Below are 12,339 nucleotides of genomic sequence, written 5' to 3' on the forward strand. Positions count from 1 at the left end.
TTTCACATATTTTCCCTCATTCCAGGAATTTTCTGGAAATCACATATTTTTAAAACTGGAGGCGTTGAGAGACACTCTGGAAGAAGCATTTTAAGAAAATTCTTTAAGCAAGTTGATTTCCATTGAAAACGTGAGAACTGGTCAAACCAATCACCAGTTCTAAGGTAAAAAAAACAAAAAACCAACTAATTTTCAGCCCCGCGGTGTGTGTAAATTGACGAACCTGCGCCACACACGGCGCAGCCACTGTTAATAAGAAAAAGAAGCCAACGGCATGCGCGCTTCCTCCAAACCAAGGTGATCCACATACGCGCAGAAAGAGCCCCGCTGACTCCGGCCGAGGCGCGCCGAGTGCGCACAGCCCGGGGAAGGACGAGCCGTTCCCTCTGCGGCACCTGTGTGGTGGCACGACCGCGGGGCTGGTCCTGCAGCCCCACGCTTCACACACACACACACACACACACACACACACACACACACCGTACACAATCTGAAGTAGCCTACAACACAGCGACTTAACGCCGAGCGCCTGGAGAGCTCAACCTGTCTGACTCTACAAGGAAGTGAAGCTATTTCTCAAATGGCTCAGAGGCTGCAAGGAGTCGATAGTGAATAATAATAATAATAATAATAATAATAATAATAATAATAATAATAATAATAATGACGTGGACCACTTACCCAAAGTATCCCGTTTTGACTGTAAATATCAGCCTTTCAGATGTCACCAAGCATTCAGAAGAAGAAAACCAGCCGCTGCTCTCCTTTAAACTTCATAAAAACCCACAAAACTACTTTAAAATCCGTAAGTCCTCGTGCTTCAGTGAGCCGTTTGGCGACAGTGGAAAAAAAAAGTCAGAAATCCCCCTCACGACTTGACAGCGAGAGTCCAGGGCTCGGGCACCGCCACTGCGAAAGCCAACTTCTTCACTAAATCCTGCTTTCCACTGCGCGCTGCGGTCCAAAGTGTCCGAACCTCCAGGACGCGTTCATCCTGTCGTGCGCGGGGCGGTGAGGACGAGGCGGACTGGACGCAGTGAACGCGGCTCCTCGATCCTCTCCGGCGCGGATGCCAGTCGTTGCGTTTCGCTGCCTCGGATCGACCAACTCGGACTGGTGGCTCTCCTCCGCAGGCTGCCTGTGAAGTAGGAGCTGCGCGGTGCAGCCGTCAAGAGAGACCAGCGAGGAGGCAGGAGGAGTTCCCGTCGGCACCTTCAAAATAAAATGTTTGGCGACGGACCAGTGACGCAATGCTCAGTCAAGCGTTAGGCCTAAATATAAATTTCAGATTTTCCACAGATTTCACTGTTACTGTGCAGCTGTCAAAACGATGTCATGTAAAAGTCACATTTCATAATCTGAAGTAGTTTTAATATAGAGTGGAAAATACGTTTTGCACAACATTATGTTCAATCAACGACCGTGGCTGCTGAAACTCCTGATCTTGAAATCATGTGTTGAATATTTAATAATATATATTATAAATAATATATATCATTTCCTTCACCTGGACTCATTATTTCATGAAAACATTATTTTAAAGCGATTTCTTGGCACTCTGATGTTTTGAAATGTGCAAAAAAAATGATGATAAAACCTCAGATAAAAAACATGAGAATAATTGTAGAAGTAAATAAATAAAAAAAGTACAAGCATCAGTCACTCAGGTGGATCATGATTAAGCCATCAAAGGTGACTCTGCCACGCAACTACTCAAAGACTTTTATTTTGAAGGCTGAGCCGTCACATGCGTTTCATCGTGCGTTTATGCGTGCGTGCGTGTGTGCGTGCGTGTGTGTATTGCGGGCTTGAAGCTGCTCTCCCCTCCGGTACCACGGCGGTCCGGGATGCCTCCGCCGGCCTGCGCGCAGCAGCAGCGGGGTGAGGGAGATCAGATTTCGGCGCACCGCCCCCTCCGGGGCCGCTGGAGGCAGCAAGTGCCGCTTGGTCCAAGCGCCTCCCATCTCTTTAACTCCGGTCAGGAAAACTCAATCAAGCGAGGCGTTCTTGCAGAATCCAGAGCGGCTGGATGAGCCTAAAGTGATTTCTGAATTGTTTACAATCAGATGTGGGCAAGGTGGGGTTTGGCAACCACGGGGGGACCTGGAGGGGACTGGAGGTGGTCCGTGGGGGAAAAGGGAAGTACGTTTGCAAGCTATGCCTCTCCGTCGAGTTCAACAGTGACCGAATGTCTCGAGATAGTCACTGTGACCAAAGAATTCACATGCATTTATCTCCAGGGGCGCCATTAGGGCATAAAATCCTGAAAGAATCTGGGGGCCCGGAGCTGCACAGGGGCCCTGGAACATGTCAGGGATTAGAGATTATCTGTGTGTCAGAGCTGTTTTTGAACTTTTCTCTTGGGGAGTCACTGGTCGTCTCCCCGAACAGACAATTAAAATAAGCAACTGGCGTGTCTAATAAAACTGGTTTGCGGCACAGATGTGGCTCTGCGTACGTTCAGGGCCCAAATGTGACAAACCTGTCTGTGAAATCATTCGTTTGGTTCTAGTTTCTGAGCCAAACAATGTACAGAGGCAAATTAGATTTTTCTCAAATCAGTTTTTCAATTGCTGCACATCCTCTGCAGCTCGTCCATCCGTATCCCCTGTTTCATGTCACATGCTAAACACAGTTAAACTGTAAATCATGTCGACTCTCAGGCAGAATTGCCCTTCAGTCACTGGAAGATTGCCACCAGCTGAAGCCAAAGTTTGACCAGCCGGCCCTACAGTGTGCTGAGTGAACAGTAAATTACCATTAACCACCCATTTAATCTGCCATATACTGCAGCCTTCGGGCTAATTACTGCCGTCAGGACAGAGGTGATAGCACTCAGCGCTGCTTTAAACAGCACGCCAATTACCGTCATCTCTTAAAGTGTGTTTTGAGAAGGCAACTTTATGACGCCATAAAGCAGCTGAGTGAGTGTGTGGAGGCTGGATGGAGTGTGCCGCTGTCATCCATCTGTGTTTGTCCTGCAGAGGTGAGCAGCTCACTGTGATCTGTGGCAAATCTGCGTCAACGCATCATAAATAACACAGACGTCATTGTTTCATGTCACTGTAAATTGAATATTTTTGGATTTTTGACTGTCGGTCTGACAAAGTAAATACTTTCATTAAAGACCTTTTATCGACTAAACCGATGCCTCTCATTTATGCGTGACCCCTGAACGTGAAGCCACATCCACTCGAGACTGCTCATGTATGTTTATGAGGCGTGAGCAGCTCAGTTGGAGAACTGACTGTCTCATTTGAATAATTTTAAGAGGCGTGAAGAGGTGGGCTGAAATTATTCAGTGTTTCACATGCAAGAAGCAAAGATTAAAGAAAAGCCTGTGAAATAAACCTAATTCTGTGCAGCAGGATTTAGAGTTTCTAATTTCCTACAAATGACTGTGCATCTCTTTTTGGACGAACCTTGCAAGGTCTCCAGGTTTGGAGCCACTGGACTAAACGGTTAATCGATTAATCATCAGTCAATTCTCAGTTTTAGTTAAAAAAGCTGTGCACATGATTGTGTCAAATTAGAGTTGAGTTCCTTGACTAACATGAAGCTTTGCTCTTTCTACCATGTGAACTTTTTAGGAAATTTCGAGCAGTATTTACAACTGGAACGCTCACCCGAATGTCATTTACATGTTGTAAAATGATATTTCTAATACTATAACCTGAACAGCATTCAGCTGCTACTGTAAGCTTCACATATTAGCTTCATCCCGTCTTCTCTTTGTCCTTTTTTTTTCTGGCTTCAGTTTTATCACATGTGTGGTTGCATGTTCTGCATCTACTCGACACATTTGGCTTTTAAACAAGCAAATGGCTCAAACCTGAACGATAATGACAATAAAGTTCATTTATTGTCCTAATAAAAGACACTCAGCCCCCTCTTGGAAGTTTGCATGTTTTATTAGTTTGCAGCATTGCCTTTAAGTTGATTAAATGTGGCTTTTTGGACACTAAACAAAAGAATAAGATGCTTTAATGTCAAAGTGGAAACAGATTTCTACAAAGCGATCAGAGCTAAGCTAAGCTAACTCACTCTGTGTGGCTTCACCACACTTTAAACTTTTCATAAATTCCTTCAAAAACACCCAACAGGTGATTTTGCGTCTGTGCTCAACCTCATGGGAAAGTCAAACGGAGAAACAGCAATTCGTTCCCGTTAAAGCACGTGAAGAAGAGGAGACAGATTAGAGCGATGATGAAGGCCGGGCTCGGTGACCCTTCGGGCTGCAGCGCTCTGTGAGAAACGGCGGCGGGAGGGAGGCGAGCTCGGGAACAAAAGCCAGCCGGTCAGGAGGAGAGGTCATACAGATGGTGAGAATGCTCAGTCAGACAGCTCGAGTACTGATGGGCAAACTGACCAGATGACCTCCTCCTCACACACACACACACACACACACACACACACACTCCTCCACAACTGCTCATGTTAGTAGAAAAACAAAAGCTCCTCCCTGCACCCCCGCAACACCCTGACTTCTAATGAACACACACACACACACACACACACACCCATCCCCTCCACTTACATTCCTCATCCCCCAGGGAACAGATCAGCAGGAGATGAAAGGTGAGGCCTTTTCATTTAAAACGGAGTTAAAAATTAAACAACAAGAAAGCCTCAGAGTGCAGTTTGATGACTAAGCTGCGATGATCTAAAGAGGGAAACATCCAGAAAAATGCGGCCGGCCGTGGGCTCGGAGCGCCGTTATCAGGGTGCATATTTTCGCTGATAACCCTGAGCGGCTGGCAGCGTTGGCTGGCTGCTCTGCGGGCTCGCACATCGCCTGTGTGGGCAACAACCAATTGACTTGCACCGGCTTTGTGTGCGAGAGGTGGACAAAAGCAGCAGGACTAATCATTAACACCAGTGACTCCGGCCAGACAAAGATGCAGCACAAAGGGAGGGAGGGGATCATGAGGCCACTTCACACTCGACTGGATGCTGCTCTGTGCCGCTGACCCACACACAACTGTCGCAGTTCGTCTCCGCCGCCGTCACGCACAAACATGTACTGTATGCCAGCGGTTCCCATCACGGGGGTCGGGACCCCCGCGGCGGGTCACGAGGTGAACCGGAGGGGTCGAGAGATGATTAATGGGAAAGTAAAGAAAACAAGAAACTGGCATTCATTCATTCTGTCCTCGCTCGTCTTTGCTCTTTTGTGACATGCCGGAGAGGTGACAGTGAAGGTAGAATCCCAGTCCGAGTCGCTTTTATCGAGTCCGGTTTAAACGCTGCACTCAATCAACGGACGTGGAAAAAAAAGGAGATGGGGTCAACAAGGACAAAAGAGAAAAAAAAGCAGAAACAAAACACTGAGTAGTAATTCATAAAGCAGCACTGATAACTACTCATTGATTTCTAATAGCATGTTAGATATCATCCAACACAGCTAACAGAAAGATAATGAGTTTTACTGGGAATTCACATTTAGAGCCTTAGTGACAGATGTGAGTTTGATGTTTTCTGGTTTTTAAATGAAACCAGAAAGTTTGGAGGGAAAATCTCATTCATGAAACTGCTCCATCCATCTTAACTTAAAAATGTCCTTTCAGCTATAACAAACGAGTCCGACGGGAATCACACGAGGGTGCCACACGAACAGCTGTTTAATTGATTTTTATGTCTGTTTCGGGAAATCTTATCTCCTGTTTTCTCTTTACCTCAGTGGCAGATGTTTCAGTCTGATAGCAGCACATTTTTTCCACATTGCAGATATTTTGTTTGGATCTTTTCCAGTATATTTATGCAGCTAAGCATCCACACATGCGCTCATTCACAAGCATCTGATGTATGCAACGACAACCCCTGAGCGGGGAGATGCAGTCGATTGGGGACCGCGTGCAGCGACTCTCACATAACCACGAGTTGCGATGAGCGCCCACACCTGAAAACGAAACGAGATCAGCGGCTTTGAAGCAGGATGTGAGGTGAGCCTGGCGCTCTGCTGTGGCTCTGCGGGGTTCCAGCACACTGTTTGTGTTGTCTCTCCATCTCTGCTGGGTGTAATGGCCTCAGTAATGGGAGCCTTTTGGAGGAGAGGGTCGAGAAGTGAACCGGTCTGCCTGCTCGGCACAGTCACTCCCATTACACTTCTCCTGAAGACCACCGAGCGGCGAGTCATTTCGCGCTGTGGCTTGACGTCCTCCTCGCTGTGAGAGAGGAGGGCTCGTTGGTGAAGGCGCAGAGCAGTTTGACAGCTTGACTCGGAGCTCCCGGGTGTTTGCTCAGAGAAATACATCTAAAGGCCGAGAGAGTGAGTCGCTCAGGCACAACTGGATCTCTGTGCTCAAAACTCTCCGAATAAGACCTGTGAAGAAGAAACCGCCTGAATGTAATTAATGTGAGACAATAGCTCCTTTCACACAGGACTAATTTCAGCAGGAGATTGGATTTGGAGTTAGAAGCCCAATTTAAATTTATGATTACTGGGGATTCATTTAGAAATTTGCCTTTTGATTCCACTCATCGGCTCCTCAAAGTGAGGTTTGGACCAGCTGGGCCTCCATCCACATTGGCTGTCATGCATTTACTGCACAGTTTGAGGGCACATGGTGGGTGTCCTGGCGTCTGGAAGCAAAGGTCAACATCACTTTTCTGCGTAGACAGCGTTGAGGTGACTGGCAGTTGAAGCTTCGACGGACATGAAATTCTCCTTATTGATCATTAGCAATAAAGATAAATGACTGAATTAGGAAATATCTGGTCGTTTGATTAAAAAGAATCAAAAGTGACGTCAAATTTCACCCCTAACAAGCATTTTGATAAGAAACAGCCAATCAGGGGCTTAGAATTCTGCTGCATGCTTTGCTAACGGCTCGTGGAACCTAATAAAAACTGTTGGCTTTGGAGAAACTTAAAGCAAGTCCAACTGTGTCTTGGATGAATTTGACAACTACGGTGGAATAATGAAGAGTTCTGAATGTGCTACAGCACTAATAAGCATCTCTGACAGGCTTCTTCTCCAAAGAAACAGCAGGCTGAGTGGAGCCACTCATCTTGGAGAATGCGTTTATTCTTGCTGAGATTTAGATGAGAAGATCGATGCCACACTCTTGGTTTTTGTGCATGTTGAACAAACCCGACATCATGTGTTAATTAGTACCTTTTAGCAAATGACACCCAGCAAACTATGTGGGCTTTGTAGCTAATTGGCAGGAAGACCTGTTCTGATGAGGAGAGACGCGTTCATCCCAGTTTGGACTGAGCAGCTCTCGTTTCTAGAAATCTGACCGAGTTTATTAGTGAACCAAAACCATGACAGCTCAGAGCTGAGACCAGGAGGCAGAGCGGCAGTCCTGCACACTTCTCTGCTGTTACCCACCCAAACCCCCCGGACCACGTGCATTAATTAAATCAAATGTAAACAGAAGAGCAGTTATGCTTAAAAGCTTAATGAAAGTGAACACCACCACCGCAACAGTACAAGATGAGATAATTAAATGTGGACTATCAAATGCCAGATCACTGTCATCTGAAGCTGTATTAGTAATGATTTAATATCAGATATAATATTGATTTATTTTGTCTGACTGACTGAAACCTGGAAGAGAACATCAGTCTAAATAAAGCTTCTCCCTTCTCAGTCATATTAATACTCACAGTCTTGAAGGCACCTGCAGAGGAGGTGGAGTCGGAGGCCGTGTTCAGCCATATGGTGTTGAAATTGAACATTTATTAAACTCCATCATTAAATAACTGTTGAATTCCCTTTGAAAACCCACGTTTTCTTTTCAGTTCAACAGGTGACAGAGAGCTGTAGCTTTATTGAGCCATGTATTCCTACAGCCGTCAATAGTAATAACATCATGAGCGTCTTTAATGATAAACTCTTCTTATTACAGACCAAAGTCGCAACTGGAGACACATTATCTTCAAACACAGGAACCTTAGAAACAGCTGGACCAAAACTATTCACCTTATCTTTGCTTCCTTTAAGTAATGTTATCAGCAAACACTCCATAAATATTCATTTCTATGCAGATGATACCTAACTGTATTTATCACTGAAGCCAGACGAAACCAATCAACTAAACTTTAGGCGCGTCTTAAGGTACAGCTACTCCGGATTGCACTGCGCTGACCTCCAGCTCCACTGCAAGGAATCGAAGGAGTTTTCTTTGATCAAGATGTGTTCTTCAGCACGTAAATCAAATTTCAAGAGCTCCCTTTTTTCAGCTATGGAACATTTCAAAAATCAGGCATATCCTGTCTCAAAACAATACAGGAAAAACTAGTCCAAACATTTGCAAAAACGCGGAAAAATGATCATATTTCTCCCCTTTTAGCCTCTCCGCATTGGCTCCCTTGTGTATGGGAAGATCGAGTATTTCTGCATTTCTGCATTTTACATTTAAACCAAATGGAATCACAGAAAACATAATTTATGAGAAGCGACTCAAACCTCCTGAATATAAAGGCGGGAGGATTAGAAACAGGAAAGCACATCCGTAAAACTACAGGTACTTAACAGAGTGGTCTTTAATGTGTTTGTAGTGTCAAGCTCATCATTGACATGTCATGTTGCATTCTGGGTATTTCAGTGAATAATCCGCCGAGCTGCAGCTGTTTGTGAACACTCAGAGTGGAGTATGCAGGTGCTTACTCTAGATACACTTTGCACTGGAATTTTGAGTATTACATATTAAATGATAAACACAGTAATCACAAGTGGCGATAACATATCAGGACAAACTGAAAAATGCCACACAGAAAACGGGAGGGAAGGATTCTGCGTAATGTAAGCTGTGCTTCTTCAGCTGGCTGATGATGCTGATGTGTATATTTCAGTGCAGAATTTATCAACAGACGCTTACAGTAAAGAACAGGCTGGAGAAAGTGTTTCACCGGCGATGCAACGTTTGTCCCAGTGAAGGCAAAATTAAATAGCGAGATTTCTGAAGGGAGTTTTGTGACAAAGGAGCCTATTGGGGCTGCTCTCGCAGGGTTGTGAATCTTCTCTTTTTAAAAACTTCTGAATTTGAGGACATGACTCCTCGTGATGCAGTAAAAACCCACCGATGTGCTCCTCCAAGTAAATTAAAAGAAGTTCGTTAAAGATTATTTGCCCCTATTCAGAGCTTGTTTGGCACAAAAGTGCCGAGATGCTAAATCTTGTCTCTGTTGTCCCAGCACACAGAGGCCGGTTGTTCTGCGTCCGGGCCTTGGCACGCTCCATCCTCCTCCATTTCCAGCTTCGGCGTTACCTCCCTTATGCTCCGATTATGAGCTGAGGTGTAAAACTGAGAGTCAACAGAGCAAACAAAACAAGCCCTCAGCTGTGTTTGCATTAGCACTCACCCCGAAAAAGTCAAAAAAGCAGCGCTCTTATTTTCTACCAACGTGCCTTCCCTTCCCAGAAAACTTGGAGAAAATCTGGTGTTTACAGGAGGTAAACAACAGAAGCACTGCAGCACACATATGCATTTATATATAAACTAAAGTCACACAAAATCAAACAAGAGCAGAACAGAGAGCAAGCTAAACGTCTGGCCATGAGAGCCTCTGACTGTTTGCATGGCAGCAAAAAAAAAGACAGATTTGTAGAAATGAGGAAAGAAAAGCACAATCAGATAAAAGAGGCAACAATTTTGGGTACTTTTCTCTTCCCGTGCAGCTTTTCTTCTACTCCAGCGCAGACTTAAATGCCTCGGTCTGATCAAACAAAGCAGCGTTATCTAATCGTTCGACCTGAACGTCAAGTGATATCTTGGTTAAATAGGCAGCTGCGAAAGTTTGGCAAGAAGCACGAGGCAGAAAAAAAATATCTAAGAAAACGTGGAGCTGGGCCTGCTGCGTATCAGCTGTGGGGAGGCTGGAGGAGCTGGAGGAGCTGGAGGAGCTGGAGGAGCTGGCCGACTGCCTCGCTGCCAGCCAGACAGTGTGAAAAGAAAAAAGCTTTATTGAACTTTATTGAATCAAGGTGGAGATGTTGGAGACACTGATCTGAGCTTGGATTAGAGCGAAATGTAGATTTTTTTCTTTCTCAGCGCTCGTTCCGTCCAAACTGGATCTCAACATGAAGTGCAATGAAACCAAAGTGAGTTAAACTGAGTCAAATCACAATTAGGCTCCTCTTACTGGTTAAGTGCAGCGAAATGAGATGTCACATTCAGATGAGACCAGAGCCTTTCTTTCTTTCTTTCTTTCTTTCTTTCTTTCTTTCCTTCCAGATTTGCTCCTTCTGTCCTCTCATCTAGTCTTCTTCTTTTGTTCCTTCCTCCTTTTTTTTCACCCTTCTATTCTTATTTCTTGCCTTCTTCTTCTTCACTTTGATTTCTTTTGTCCATCCGTTATTCCTTCTTTGCTTTCCTCTTACACCTTTTTCCATCTGTTCATCATCTTTTCTTGTCTCCTTCCTTGTGCTCTTCCTCCCTATTTTATGTTTCTTTATTGTTCTTGTATCCCTTCTTCCCTCTTGTTCTAAAAGTATTAAAACCAATAAGATAACTGGTCATTTTTGACCAAAACGTGTCTTCACTGCTTCGGATACTTGAGTAACTTTTTTGAGCAACTTTTCTGTGTCGAGATGATTAATTTCAGTTTTCTTCCATCCCTGTTGGAGAGACAGAACAGTCCAAAAACACACAGCAGACAGCAGACTATACATTTCACTATGCAAACATACATTGAACACAGCGTGAGCAGGCACGCAGCCAAAACAGTATACAAGCTGTTCCACTGAGGTTACATAAACTCAGCTGTCCCTCCTCCTCTCTCCGGCTCAGCTGCTCCTCTCAGAGCGTCTGAGTTTTATCTAGCCGCCGCTCGGATCACAGCGCCGCATCGGCAATGACACGGAGGCGTCTGGGTGGCGCGCTCACCTGAGGCTGCCGCTGATACAGTGACGGAGGAGTGGAGCAGAGAGGTGGAGGCCCTGCGGTGACGGAGATAAGCTGCAGGAAGATGAACTGACTGGTGCAAATATCATGTGGAAACCTCAAGCAGGCGGGAAACACATCAGCATTCGGTGCTGCGCTCGCCCAACACGACTGACTTCATGTCATGGTGGCATATGCGGCCGTACCCCTAAAGTTAAGAGCGAGGGCTTCTTTCGTGCAATTTCGCGCCAACGTTTAGCGATAATGGAAGGAGGAATCCATGGAGGAAGAAGCACACAGACCATTTCCACACCAGCAGGGTGGAAAACACAACCAAAATACAGCAGAATCCAATGCAAATACAGCTCGAGTCAAAGATCTGACAGGTATTCTGTACGGTAACAACCCTGCAGGGAACACCCCGATCTCTGCGGGACACTGGACATTCATGAGGGACGAAGAAAGATCCATGACTTTATCATATCTACACTCAGCGAATGATAGCTGAGCTGCAAATGCAACCAAAAATGCAGAGATTCATAGATAGTCCCTCTTTTTCACAAGAAATAAGTGTAATTATCACAGAATAAGTGGAACATCCAGGTTTCATTTTGCAGAATATGACAAATAATAGACCACTGAAGCTTGATTTCACCAACAAAACCAAATTCTCAAGCACATTTTTGGAAGAAATGAGCACTTCCTGTCATCTACATGGCTATTTTATTTCATGTCTCATGTCAACCTCATGTCGTGTCACTGAAGCTGTTGTAACTGTGGCTCAGAAACATGCTAATGTAAGAGTTTCTGCTTCAGTCTCATCCACGCTCGTCGACACATTTGTGGCCATTTTTGTCTTTATTTTTATTGGACGCCGTTAGCTCCGCTGGAAGACGTGTCCCAGTTCTTAATCCTGCCTACAAATCTCTGTTTGGTCACCAGCTGGTGAAAACTGATGGCAGTGAGCTCAGAAGCAGAGCTATTTGACTGGCTGATTAAATCTAAGGTGTGGGCAGCGAGTCAGAAGTCTGGATCCAGGCTGGGATTCGGTGTCTGGAAAAATGCGGCCGAAACGTAGATTATTTCACGTTGACACAGTTTATTTCATCTCACGCTGCTTTAAGGGTTTACTGTCATTTCATAGCTTCAGCAGATTAGCTGCCAAAGACTTTTTCAGACATCACAGGCTCGGTCATCATGTCATCCACCAGCAACATGTGGAAAATGACGAATTCCAGCTTTTAATTTCAGCTTTTAAGACTGATTTGATAAAGATCCAGTACAAAAAAGATTGTTGTCAGTGTTTGAGTCAAGTTGGATTCCTGATTGAAACCTAATAGATAAAAGGTGTAAATATTCAGTGTGTCACACCTGAAGGCTCTACACAGCTGACCTATTCCCTAATTCTGCCTGTACTAATAATCATTCATCCTGCATGTCTCCAGCTCAGGATTTCCTCCTCTTTGTCAGTCAGGGAAGAAGACAGCGAAGGAAAGCGTGCAGCAAA

General features: G+C 45.0%; 1 protein-coding gene across 7 annotated transcripts in view; it reads right to left on the reverse strand.

Moving 5' to 3' along the window:
• The window catches only part of fgfr3 (fibroblast growth factor receptor 3), a 70,387-nt gene extending 69,238 nt beyond the window's left edge, over positions 1 to 1,149 (reverse strand). For all 7 annotated transcript variants that reach the window (XM_076748331.1, XM_076748332.1, XM_076748329.1 and 4 more), the window contains exon 1: positions 682 to 1,149. The gene's annotated coding sequence lies outside the window, so the exon portion shown is untranslated. The remainder of the gene's footprint in view (positions 1 to 681) is intronic.
• Positions 1,150 to 12,339: the final 11,190 nt, after the last annotated feature.

This window comes from Chaetodon auriga, chromosome 14 (genome assembly GCF_051107435.1).
Source record: "Chaetodon auriga isolate fChaAug3 chromosome 14, fChaAug3.hap1, whole genome shotgun sequence".
Classification (NCBI taxonomy): Eukaryota; Metazoa; Chordata; class Actinopteri; order Chaetodontiformes; family Chaetodontidae; genus Chaetodon; species Chaetodon auriga.